General features: G+C 40.2%; 1 protein-coding gene across 3 annotated transcripts in view; it reads left to right on the top strand.

Annotated features, from left to right (window-relative positions):
- RORA (RAR related orphan receptor A) overlaps nt 1-14128 on the top strand; it is a 711378-nt gene that overhangs the window by 676001 nt on the left and 21249 nt on the right. The window lies entirely within an intron of this gene.

Below are 14128 nucleotides of genomic sequence, written 5' to 3'. Positions count from 1 at the left end.
TAAATTCAATCAAAATATGATTGAAAGTCTTATTGTTGGCACACAAATGTTGACACAGCTGGCCAAATTATGGCAAGGCTCTTGGAAAGAACTGAGTTCTGGTCCTGTTGCCACCACTTGTCCATATAGTTTTGTGCATGTTTTAATCTTTTAGTGACTCAGTTTCTTCATCTATAAAGTGGACATAACACCTATTCTTCCTGTCTTTTAAAACTATTCAAAGAACAGAATGAAAAACTGTAAATAAAAGTCCTTATAAACTGAACAGCGCAATTTAAATCTAAACATTATTATTCTTATTGCTGTTGTTAATATTTTAATTTGGACTGATGCTGACTTCAGGGTAATATGTACAGAATGTGCACAATATGGCAATGGGAAATAGAGTTGTTTATTCTAATCTTTCAAGACCCCCAAACCCAGATTGCCTCTGTTATTCAAATTTCAATTTATTGAGATCTAAATCCTCCTGCTTATATTGGAAGAGCCTTGAGACAGCTTACAGGATAAAACAGTGCAAAATAAACAGAAGAGCAGCTATTTAAACATGCTGAAGGCTCTGAGACCTTCGATTGCCACTGAACCAAGCCAGATTTAGCCCTAGGCATTTTGAAGCTGAGGCAAAAAATAAAATCCACGAATTTGGTTAGTTCTCCTTTAGTGAAATTAGAAAAATACAGGGTCATAAAATTCAAAATCACCTGCAAACACAAATAACTACTGAAAGACCGCAGGAAAATTTGCCTTGTAATTTCCTTAAGTCTTTGTTTTACTGTTAATCATCGTAACATTTGCCACTTTGTACACATACAAATGCTTCATATTGAGCCCATCTTGATGAAGCTTGAGATTTCTGCACACCGCCGAACACAATCATCTTTTCAAAAATTGCCAGCCTTTTAGGAATAGGGGTCTTGCTACTTAAAGGGGAATGTGAATTATTCATCTCTGTGGTAACACTCCAAGCCTCAGGGTTCTGGATTACCAAGAAAAAAAAGTTATGCCCTTTTACTCCCTCAATCTTCCCTCCCTCAAAATGAATTAATTAGTTGAAATAAAACAAAATGAAACCAACTGCCTGGCCTCTGCCATCTCAGAGAGGGATCTGCCTGTGACAGCGACTGACTTTCAGAGTTAATCTGGCTGACATGGCTGGGCAGGTGTAACACTTCACCCTCATCCACTCTGAGCTCACACCTTCCCCGCTAAAGATGACATGGCCTTTCTGGATGAAGGATATGGAGACAGTAGTCCTCCCACACCTGGAGTTCCACCCAATGGCGATTTTTGTGTACTGCCTATCATTACCTTGGGTGTTTTCTTAAGCAGACAGGGTCCTAGGTATTAACCACTCTGAGTATCTTCATTCTGCCCGGGAACCTGATCCCCCCTCTGAGGCTGTCAGTAATGCCCCATGCGGTTTTATGTGGCAAACTGAAGTGAGTGTCTAAGAATGGAGTCTGGGGTTGGGGCTACTTCCTATGAATGGAGTCTGGGGTGGGGGCTACTTCCTATGAATGGAGTCTGGGGTGGGGGCTACTTCCTGTGAATCACACCAACAATTCAGGAGATAAATTAACACCAGACTATTCTGTAAAAGCGAACTGACTCTCTGAGGACCACTGTGTTTACATAGGCATTGCCACTGTGTGTTTTCTTTTTACCCTCAGTGTCTATGACAGAAATAAAAGCAATAGAAAAACAACAGGCAGCTATTATGTCACAGTTGTCACTTTTCTAGATGACCCTTTCAGATCTTGTCCATATACGGACGCAATGCCAAAGTGGTTTTTGGTTATCTGTGTTCTTCTGTTCAAAGTCACAGAAACAATTAAAACTTAATTTTATTAACAGATTGGGCCTGTGCCCAGCCTGGGACCTATACAGTGGTACGTGTTTATATCGGATGCACATACTGTTTACTCTGCAGAATAGTTTCTCTCTGCTGTAACTAATGTTTTTATGTCTAATTGTGGTGAAGTCAGGAGCCTCTGCTTTTGCCATTGAGGTTAATGATTTACCGTGTTCCAACCAGGTGGAGGTGGCTACTTTATGACAAATTGTAAATAATTTACCTCTGTGTTAGTATCATTAGACATAAGGAGAAATTATAATTAGATATATAAATAGATATCTAATGAGAGGAAAGAAAGTGACTCAGTCATTTTCAGAGCTAATCATTTTGTGAATGTATTTTAAATGGCATTTAAAATTGAAACCACAAGAAACTAGAGAACCTGGTTAATTACTGAAATGATTTATCATATATTGGCCCAGGTAAGCATTGCCCACAAACAGCGAAAATAGTAGATGTTTTGGTAGCGCTTTGTCTGGTTCCCGGTTATTCCCTGCTCACCCACTCCTGGTCCCCTGGCCTACCTGCAGAGAGACAGTTTTGGGTCATGCTTGTGCTCTGACGCAGGAACCAGACTGCTTAGGTTTGAACCCCAGCTCTGCTTTTTCCCAGTTTGAGCAGCTACCCAACCTCTCTGTGCCTCTGTTTCCCCATCTGTGAAATGAGGATAATTGTAGTTAACTTCATGGAGTTATCACGTGCATTTCGGTAAAGCACTTAGAAAAGTGCCCAGCACATAACAAGCACTCAGTAGAGGCTGGCTCTTGTTATCATTCCTGGCCACACTCCTTATGCCTGCATAATGCTGTTCGGGATAGTCAGATGCTATTTCCGGTTATCTATGGGTCCAGTCCTGATTTTTGTGACCATTTGTGATTTATTATGTAGACTCTGCCAATAAAAACAGCAAACACATGAGCACCTGTCTTGGGACCAGGCGCTTTATAAGTATTGTAAGGGATCCAGAGACACAGAAGGCCTAATCCTTCTGTCAAGCAGTTTACGGTGTAGTTGTAGAGAGGAGGCCAGCATAGGAAAAGCTAAACAGCAAAGCAAGGACTAAATACCAGAGTAAGACCACAGTCTGTAATGTAACTCAAGGAGACATATCCATGAGGCAGCAAGAGCCTATCGATGGAGATGTCTTGGTTGTATTTTAGGGACAATATATAACCCAGTTTGACTAGAGCGAGGGGTCCCTTTCTGTGTGTAGTGTAAGCTAAGGATAGACAGGTACACCATTCCAAAAAATTTAAGGGCTCCATTATGCTAAGGTTTTTATTTTAAAAGTATTTCACTTGTTCTTTTGAAATAATGAAACAGTGTGCTAGCCCGGCTCAAGCCTTGAACGTTTCATTTCAGAAGAACGTAGAATCCAGGCCTGCAAGCTTAGTTCTGTCGGTAAAGACATTTCTGAGCTCTTGGAACAGAATTTAGTCCCGGCCCTTGGGTGACCACTAGGAGGGGTGTAAGGTAAGCTGGGGTAGACCTGCCAGGGAGCTGGGGCCAGACCACGGAACATGCAGGCAGAAGAAAAGGCCAGAAATAAAATGAGAAGCTATCGATGTGAGGGTTAAAGTTTGGTCTTCAAAGTGAATAAAAATGCTGAAATGTTTATAGAAAAATGACCATTAGTTGAGATTTTCTTTTGAAAAATTATCCTATTTATCATTCAACTTCATCATTAGATACAGTGGCTGCTCGGATGATGATGATAAAATATTTAAGATAAAAAACTAAAAAACACAATTTTTAAAATCTGTTTTCTTATAGACTTTTTGGCTCTACAATTTCTTTTAAAATATATTTTTATTGATTTCAAAGAGGAAGGGAAGGGGAGAGAGAGACATAGAAATATCAATGATGAGAGGGAATCATCAATCAGTTGCTTCCTGCACACGCCACACTGGGGATCAAGCCCGCAACCTGGGCATGTGCCCTGACAAGGAATTGAACCATGACCTCCTGATTCATAGGTCAATGCTCAAGCACTGAGCCACACCAGCCAGGCTCTACAGTTTCCACTGTAACATTTCAGATGCTAATGTACAATTGAGTATTGGAATTAGTGAATTGATTTCTGATTACATTTAAGACCCTTTGCTCTTGATAGGTTTTAGACTAGCATTTGTTTATCATCATAATACATTTAAGATGTCATGCTAAACCTCCTCTTTCACCCATTAAAGGGAGAATTTGGAATACTTTCATAGCATTAACAAATACACGACCTGAAATTAACAATAGAAAGATATCTAGATTGTATAATTATACATTATTTATTCCTGAAAGAGCTAAAGCAATTTCTGGAGCTTTTTATGTATTAGGTTAAAAACCAATGTCCATACTGTTCCTTTTAGGCCCCAGTTGTTTTTAACAGGATTCTAATATTTTTATTTCAGTTGTGAAATGTCACTAGTCTTCGGCCAGTTTTGTCCACTTTCCAGCATTGATGCATTCATGTTCAAACATTTTAGTGTACTGTTTTATAACAGCTGGGCTGCACTATTAGAGCTAGCCATTTAAAATGAAAATTGGACTTGGCTATTATTGCATACTGTGACATCAGAGTTTCAGTTCTGCTACTTACAGGTGATAAAAAAAAATTTGCTTAGCTCAATCTTCCAGTCCTGTGATGCAATGCACAAGTGGTAGGATGTGTTAAAACTCCAATTTACGCAAAGATGATTTGGATTTTTTTTCTTTATTTATGTCTTAATCATGTATCAGTAATTGAGTCCTTCCTCAACTTACAAAAAACGCTGGGTTTGTGGCCTTGTTATAGTATAGGCAGGGCTCTAACTTAGTGTCTGGCTCAGACTAGGGCCCCGCATGCCTGCTTATGAATCACTGTTGTTGAATGTGTTCGCTTGGACTGGATCTGAGTATAGAAGATCACATTATGGCAAAGCAGACATCTACACTTACCAAAAATGACACATGAGGTCAGCTTTAATCAGAGATCATTTGCACATACAATTCTACAGGGAGGCTAGTCATTATTGAATGAGAAATAGTTCAAGAGATCTGTGTTTCTGTGATTTATTGCTGTCAGATGTATGAGTGTAGGGCTCATACATGATTGGAGGAAATAACCACAATCTCCCTGTTCCTTCCCAATGATTGGAGGAATTGAACACACCCTCCTGGCCCTGCCATGTGATTGGAGGGATTGAACACGCCCTCCTGGCCCTGCCCCAGTGATTAGAGAAAATGAACACTCCCTTGCTAGCCCTACCCTGTGATTGGAGGGAATTACCACAATAAAAGTGTTTTGCTAATGAAGTTGCCTGTTCTCTTCTAAAGAACAAATTTCCTTCATTATTTACTTTCTTGGGGACTGTTATTCCTGCCCCCCCCCATTTTAATTTTTTCCTTTCTTCTGTCTCTCTTCCTAATTTTAATCTATGCATGTCCTTTCTTTACCCCTCAGTGAAATAAAGTTGACAAGAATAGTCTTTTTTCCTTTATACAGATAATTAGCTTTCTGCCCTGTTTATCCAAAGGTATTTCTTCTTTCTCACCCCCACACTTCTGAACATTCTCAACAGAAAGTTTCCAAGACAAATAAAATCTTAACATAGTGCATGCCTTTACATACAGGATTCTCCGTTCTTCTCAGCCTCAGAAAGCCATGAGAGGGAAACATACACCCACTTCAACATTCCCCAAATTCTAGATTTTTACTTGTATTGGAAAATACAATAATTTGGGCAGACATGCAAGCATTCACAATAAATCATAAAGTTATGAATAAATCTTGGTTGTCAAAAGCAAATGTGTAGCCGCTCCAAAGCGTCTGCCATTAGAATTCAGCAAGGCAGCTGTCAGCTGTTTTCTTGTAATTAAACAGCCAATGAGCAGCTAATTAAGACATATGTGTATACAGAGTGGAAGTGGGTATGTTAATGAACTGTAGGAATCAATTCATTAAGTGAAAATTGTCAAAAGACCAAACATCAGATCAGCATTTCAGCCTGTGCCTCACTGAGAAGGAGCCCCAGGCAGGAGGGGAGCCCTCCAGGGCACCTCCCCAACCACACTCACGATTCTGTGTCCAGCCAACCCACACTGTGCGGCAGACTATTAATCACCGCAATAAGAAATGCCATGTATGTTTCAAAGCTTTTTATTAAGTAGATCATGCAAATAAAAGTGTTTTACTAGCTATATGTTCATAAATATGTATATATATATATATATGTATGTAATCAATAACCTGTTGAACTTCATACATCTTCCTCACCTTGTGTCTGAGCCATTATATGGAACTTTAATTACAGAACTGAAAAGCGATTTTGTTGGTTTGTTTTGTTTTATTGTTTATCTGTTTTTGTTAGGTCTGCCCTACATGTTTGTCTCAAGGCTTCTTTTTGTGGTGTATTAAGAAGTGTATAGACTTTGGAATAAAATGCCCAGGGTTCAGGAATTCAAATCCTGGCTCCTCCCCTTAGCAGCTGTGTGATTTTGGACACATGTCTTAACCTCTGTGCACTTTAATTTTCTTATTTGTAAAACAGGTATAAAAATACTTACTTTGCAGAGTTGTTGTGAATTGCAAATTAACAGTGTTTGCCAAGAATCCCACGTGGTGCCTGATACTTAATAGGTGCTCAGCATCTGATTGTCACTATGTTTTTATCCCTACCATCATTTTTTTCCTCTAGACGTGTATTCAGCAAGTATCTGTTGATTTCCCTAAGTCCCAGGTTAAGCTGTTGGAAACAAACAACAAGGCTGACAGTGAAGATGGAAAATTAGGAATACAGTGAATTAAGGGATATGAGGGGGGGACCTACAGCGCTCTAAGGATACATATGGGAGGGGCTCTTCCAACAGCCTTGAGAGAGGCAAGGTCAGAGAAAGTGAATCCAGAGGAGAAGAGAGCTTTCCAGGAAGTGTGCACTCATGTGTGCATGCATGCGTGTGTGCACGTGTGTGTGCACGTGCGTGTGCATGTGAGTGTGTGTGTGTGTGTGTGTGTGTGTGTGTGTGTGTTGGGGTTGGAGAGGGGAGTGTCCTTTGAGGAACTGTGAACACAGTAGTTTAGGCTTGGCCAAGGTGTGGTTTTTGAGAAGAGGATTGACTATAGGAGATAGTTGCCTGGACAGGTGTTCATAGCCTGGTCATCAGTAGGGAGCCATGGAGGGCTAATAAGCAGGGAAGCGACTTGATCAGGTTCACAGTTTTTAGAGATCTTAAGTGACTGTGCAAAAATGAATTAGAAGGAATGAACAGAGAGACCAGTTGGGAGGCTGTATAATAACCAATTAAGGAGGAAATAGGTAAGGAAACTTGAGAAAATTATAATAACGACGGACAGAAGTAGATAAATTTGAGAAATATGAAGGTGACAAGAAATAGCCTAATTTGGTGACTGTGTGGACGTGAGTGTGGAGGAAGCAGGGATGAAACGATGACCATCTTTCTGCCATGAATAACTGGGGTGAAGGTGGTGCCTTTCACTAACAAGCAAGAAAACACGGGAAGAGACAAGGCTGGGAAAGGGGGCGTGGATCGGGATATATTCTGTCCTGGAGGAAGATAAAACTATTCACCTAGAGTTTCTGGAAAGGGAAGAGGCTGGAGCTATGAAAGCCAGCCCACCTCTTTGGGTAAATTCCTATCCAGAGTAGGGAGGATCATTCAGATAGCCTGATGAGAAGCTGGGGACCAGCAAGGGCTGGGCTCAATCCAGTCATGTGCCGGTCAGTTTTTAACAGCCAGCTCTCTGTGAAACAGTGTCTATATGTCTGTACATAACTGTAGTATGTTTCACGGATATAATTTCACATAATTTTCAAAGAGTAAAATCTACACTACTCTTTATTTATGAGTACAAATGACTTCATACAAATGACTCCCACTGAATGGCCTCACTGATTTTTGCTGAACTCTTAACATCCATACCAGTAGTTGCAGTTGGCAAAAGACTGGAGTGCCAACACGAATGTTGGTTGATTTTATTTCATTTACGTTGATGAGTAAGAGGAAAGTGAAACAAAGATGACATTTTGGAACTTCATTCATTCATCCATGATGACATGAGCAACTTCTTTGCTGAATCAGATAATAGTTTTTAAGTACTCGAAACTTGTTTCCTCCATTTTTGTGCGCTATTTAAAATGTGATGGCTGCAGACATGACAGACTTTTACATTTAACCCACATTGTTATCACATTCTTTGTCACGTTTTAAAACTAGGTAGTAAGCAAAACAATACATCAAACCAGATTTGTAGTAATTACTGTGGTATAAATATTACCACCATGAGGTCAATTTTAAGCCTCCCAACATGTAATCTCACTGACTACAGAGCAGGGAAGCGATGCACAGTAATACACCATTATGTAGTATCGCCACCATTCAAATAGCATTGATGTAAATAAGCTCCAGAACATGGATAATAGAAAATAATTAAAAAGTTGATTTATAATAATGATTATGTTTAACAACCGGCTCAGAAAATTTTAACAGTATTCTCTTGCAACCTGGTATGAGCCTTTTCCCTCACACCCTTGCCTCTGTCCTGGTCCTGGAGAGCTCCATTGTAGTGGGATTGATGAACAATGTCATAGTGTATGGCCATATTGTTAAAAAAAAAAAAAGGGGGGGGTAATAGAATTCTCCAGAGAATGAAATAAAAGGCCAAAATTGGAAATAAAACTCAATGAGAAGCACTTAGAAAGCTAGGTGAAATAAATGAGGAAACACTGGAGAGTTCTCCTTGACACAGTGGAAATGGAGACAGAAAGTTGATGTGCAGGGAGGCTGTGCGTGAGCAAATCAAGACTGCGTGACATTAGTTTTATTAGTCCAACACATGGAGAGATACTGAAGTGAGTGAGCACTGCACTGAGATTTAGGACACTAGAGTTTGAATCCCAGCACTGACTCTTACCTGTTGTGGGAAAACCTTGAACAAGTCACTTACCATTCTGAGCCTCATTTTTGTTATCTAGAGTAGATCTGTGTTCTGCAAAAGTAATACAGCAGCTCTTCCAGGAAGCTTTGTTAAAATATTTACCATTCACAATTGACATTTCTGGGTCATAAGGCAGTTCCATTTTTAATTGTTTGAGGAAACTCCATACTGCTTTCCACAGTGGCTGCATTTCCACCAACAGTGCACCAGGGTTCCCTTTTCTCCACATCCTTGCCAGCACTTGTTGACGTATTGATGACAGCCATTCTGACAGGCATGAGATGATATCTCAGTGTGGTCTTACTTTGCATTTTTCTGATGATTAGTGATGTTGAGCATTTTTGCATGCCTCTTGGCCATCTGTATGTCTTCTTTGGAGAAGTGTCTATTCAAGCCCTTTGTCCATTTTTAATTGGATTGCTTGGGGGTTTTTTTGGTGTTAAGTTCTATAAGTTCTTTATAAATTTTGGATATTAACCCCTTATCAGATGTATCATTAGCAAATATGTTCTCCCATTTAGTGGGGTATCTTTTCATCTTGTTTATGGTTCCCTTTGCTGTACAAAACCTTTTTAGTTTGCTGTAGTCCCATTTTTTATATTTTTACTAGAGGCCCAGTGCATGAAATTTATGCACGAGGGTGGGGGTGGGGGTTGTCCCTCAGCCCGGCCTGCACCCTCTCCAATCTGGGACCCCTCGGGGGATGTCCGACTGCCGGTTTAGGACATCCCCCTGTCGGACATCCCTCTCACAATCTAGGACTGCTGGCTCCTAACTGCTCACCTGCCTGCCTGCCTGATTGCCCCTAACCACTTCTGCCTGCCAGCCTGATCGCCCCCAAACCGCTCCCCTACTGGCCTGATTGACACCTAACTGCTCCCCTGCCGGCCTGATCGTTCCCAACTGCCCTCCCCTGCCAGCCCACTCACCCCCAACTACCCTCCTCTGCCAGCCCAATCGCCCCCAACTGCCCTCCCCTGCTGGCCTGTTCGCCCCCCAACTGCCCTCCCCTGCCAGCCTGATCGCCCACAACTGCCCTCCCCTGCCGGCCATCTTGTGGTGGCCATCTTGTGATGATGTCACATGGCACCACCTAGGCTTTTATTATATAGGATTTATTGATTTGAGAGAGAGAGACATTGATTTGTTGTTCCACTTATTGATGCATTCATTGGTTGGTTCTTTTATGTGCCTGACCAGAGGATTGAACCTGCAGCCTTGGCATATCTGGACAACGCTCTAACCAACTGAGCTACCCAGCCAGGCCATTTGTTTATTTCTTTTAATATGATTTCACTTATATGTTCAATCTAATGTACAAAATAAACAAACAAAATAGAAACAGACTTATAAATACTGAAAAACAGACTGACAGCTGTCAGCGGAGAGTGGGGAGGGTGGCTGGGTGAATACAGTGAAGGGATTAAGCAAAAAAAAAAAAAGGAAACTTCATAGACAGACAACAGTATGGTGATTACCAGAGGGATAGGGGGTTGGGGAGGTAAGAGGAGGTAAAGAGGGGGTAAATAGTAATGGAAGGAGACTTGACTTGGGGTGGTAAACACACAGTACATTATATAGATGATGTACCTCTGAAACCTATATAATTTTATTAACCAATGTCACCCCAGTACATTCAATAGTAAAGGTTTTTAATTGACATTTCTGCTCTTTTGACCTACATAAATGACAATTTCATGTTGTTTAAAGTAATATATATGACTGGACTACATCTCCAAAAGTTCTGGTTCAGTAGAGCTAAAGAGTATTTGTTTAGAAGCTCCATGGGTGATTCCACGTCTTTTTAAATTTTTTTTTCTTTATTGATTAAGGTATTACATGTGATTCCACATCTTTTTGAGAACTATTAAACTGGCCATCTCTCAACTCCCTTCCTTGAAAGCAGTGGTTCTCAACCTTTCTAATGCCGCGACCCTTTAATACAGTTCCTCAAGATGTGGTGACCCCCAACCATAAAATTATTTTCGTTGCTACTTCATAACTCTAATTTTGCTACTGTTAATGAATCGTAATGTAAATATCTGTGTTTTCCGATGGTCATAGGCTCTACAGCAGTGGTTCTCAACCTGTGGGTCGGGACCCACAGGTTGAGAACTGCTAGCAGGGTCGCCTAAGACCATCGGAAAACACAGATATTTACATTACGATTCATTAACAGTAGCAAAATTAGAGTTATGAAGTAGCAACGAAAATAATTTTATGGTTGGGGGTCACCACATCTTGAGGAACTGTATTAAAGGGTCGCGGCATTAAAAAGGTTGAGAACCACTGCTCTGAAGGCCTGTTTGTTTTCTAATTTACTATTTGCAATAACTGCATGTTAGTTTTCTGCCACTAGGTGGGAGTAATGTGCCACCGTCACACCAAGGAGCTGTGTTACCTTGAAATTCATCATGGTGGCTCTCTGCTCAAGCCCAGTATGTTTATAATGGAACATCTCCATGTATTTTGACATCTGTAAAGAATGAACTTTTAAGGAAAAGCTAATGAAATAATTTATTAGCTCATATTATAGAAATAAAACTCCAAAATCATGTGCTTAATATCTTTCCCAACTAACTCACAGCTTCAGAACTTTCTCTGTTCTTTCTACATACTTCCTCCATTCCACCCAAAACTCCATGCACTGGCTTGTATTGTCCCTGTTCTCTGTGTGGCCTCAAACTCCCGACCCCTAGAACTAATGTCTCAGCTCACTTATTTCTCAGTGAAACCCTCTCCAAAATTGCCCCCCAATCAGTCAAGATCCTGCTTCTACATTTATGAGCATACATCTACATTTAGGTAGAAAGATACCTACCATCTTTCCACCCTTCTCTTCCTTCTCACTCTTCTAATCTTTCGCCCTCTTACATGTTCATTAGCTTTACATATTTTATTAGTTTAACTTCTTAAATCTTTAAGCCTCTGAGAAACCCCAAGGAATGATGAAAAGAAGAGTTGAGGGAGGAGGGAAAAGAAGGAAGACCAAGTCCTCATTCTGTCTGACATGCAAAGTTGGGTGATTATCTGTGTCACAGAGATTAACCCTTTACTCTCTCCTTTTAGGGCTCACACTTTATAATCCCACTTGACCCCTCCTATCTAGTATTTTTTAGCTCTCCTTGTGGCCATGACTGTTGACTTAGTCCAAAAGAAAGATCTCTTCTCTAATTCTTAGTTCTCTTACTCTAGGCACTTGTTCAGCTGGCTTAATGAAGAATAAATGGTGCTGTGAAGAGCAGGGTGTCTGTTTGCTCACTTGCTGTCCCTAACCCCTCCTCCTCCTCCTCCTCCTCCTTCTTTTTCATCTTCTTCTTCTTCTTCTCCTTCTTCATCATCATCATGCCCTCTTAGAGTTGCCTTATAACAAAGCAAACTGGTGGTTATGTAAGGCTTCTATGCTAACATTCTGGAACTTTATTAGTGGTGGTCGATGTTAACTTGAGTTTAATACATGAAAACGAAAAAGTAGCATCCATTTTGTTAATGACTCAGTCATCATTCAAGAGCTCTATCTAGTTCTAGGTTTCAAGGTTTTGAAGAAAGTAGAGAAATTGGAGATGATCCGGAGAAGAAATACTAAAGGTAGAAAAGACCCTAGAAAGAAAGGTGGCAGATGCTATGATTTGGTGTACAGACTAAATATTGACTGTTAGCTTGGCAGCCCCCCACTACTGCTTCCCTTTGAATAAAACAAAGAGATCACTCAGACATTCTCCATATTTAGTGATCATAGAATAAAATGGATCATAGAATAAAATGGAACATTGTCAAGCAAGCAAAATTCAGCCTCAACTAAAGGAAAAGCAAATAATTCCTGATCCTAGATATTTGCAGTGATAGATTTAAACACAGAGGGTCTGCATGGTGGTACAATCTAAAAAAAAAAAAAGAAATACCTTTTAGCTTTGACAGAGATTGTGACTCAGACTAAACTGAATACCTAGACAGCTGGCCTCTTGGTATCTCTTTCTAAGGATTATCTGCTTCTGTTACCATTTATATTTTCTTGAATTCTCACCATTAAGCCCCAAAGAAAGCTTTCCTTCTCACTTCCTCTTCACAGAGGAAATAAAAAACAACCCACAGCTTTAGATATTTTGAGAAAAGAGAAATTGCTTCACAGAAGAAGCCAGGCTTGATATAAGGAAGGTTTAAAGTACAACAGAGAGACAAGCCTTGCCCACGTTGAGCTTAGTGAGCAGCTTGGCAGAGAGCAGAGAGAGGAGATGAGTTGTCAGCGCCCTGCTCCCTCCCTCTCATCCCAAGTTGGCTTCCAAAAGGAAGGAATTGAGTTCATATCACCATATCCATTGACTTAAGCCACATAGTCCCCCAGCCATCGCAAAAGGAAGCAGGTGTGCTTGACTATTTTTCCCAAGTGCCTCACATACCTTCCACCTGCTCATTATAGAGAAGTCAGAAAGCACAGATAAGGAGAAAAAAATGAAAATCACCTGTGGCCTTACCAACTGGTGCCAAATCTTTTCATTTGGGGGCATAATTTTCCAAAGTTTCTCCTATTTTAAATATACGGATTTTTTTTTCCAAAAATTGGATTATATTGTCTTTAATCTTTAGCTATTGTTTTAAATTCAGCAGTATATTTTAATACCTTTTTGTGTCAATAATTATATTTCTGAAATCCCATTTTTAATGGTTGCTGAATGTGTGGATATCCAGTGTGATTCTTCCAATTCATTAATGTTGGACATTTAGCATCCTTCTAATTTTTTTATATTACAGATAGTGCTGTGATGGACATCCTTGCAGATAAATATTTGTACTGTTCTTAACATCCTTTTAGAATATACTCCCTATCCCTAACTGGTTTGGCTCAGTGGATAGAGCATTGGCCTGTGGATTGAAGGGCCCCAGGTTCATTTCTGGTCAAGGGCATGTACCTTGGTTGCGGGCATATCCCCAGTAGGGGGTGTGCAGGAGGCAGCTGATCGATGTTTCTCTCTCATCGATGTTTCTAACTTTCTATCCCTCTCCCTTCCTCTCTGTAAAGAAAATCAATAATATATATATATATATATATATATTTTTTTTTTTTTAAAAGAATATATACTCCCTAAAAAAGCAATTATTGGTTCAAGAGAGAGGTCATTTTTAAGGATTTTGATACAACTGCCCAGTTGCTGTACAGAAAATCTTTAGATGAGAGAGTATAGCTTTGCAACCTGCCCACCACTCTGCCAGTTCTTCAGGATTTATCTCCCCCCTCCAGTGGCACTAAGCCCACTAGTGTCCCCTTGGTTGGCATTATCTATCTTAACCCTTAAAGATCTGAGGATGATAATACTCTTGTACACTTCATAGCTCTGCTTCATAAAATTAAC

This window comes from Cnephaeus nilssonii, assembly GCF_951640355.1.
Source record: "Cnephaeus nilssonii genome assembly, chromosome: 4".
Taxonomy (NCBI): Eukaryota; Metazoa; Chordata; class Mammalia; order Chiroptera; family Vespertilionidae; genus Cnephaeus; species Cnephaeus nilssonii.
Note: the sequence above shows the minus strand (reverse complement) of the source record. Positions and strands in the feature narration are given on the sequence as shown.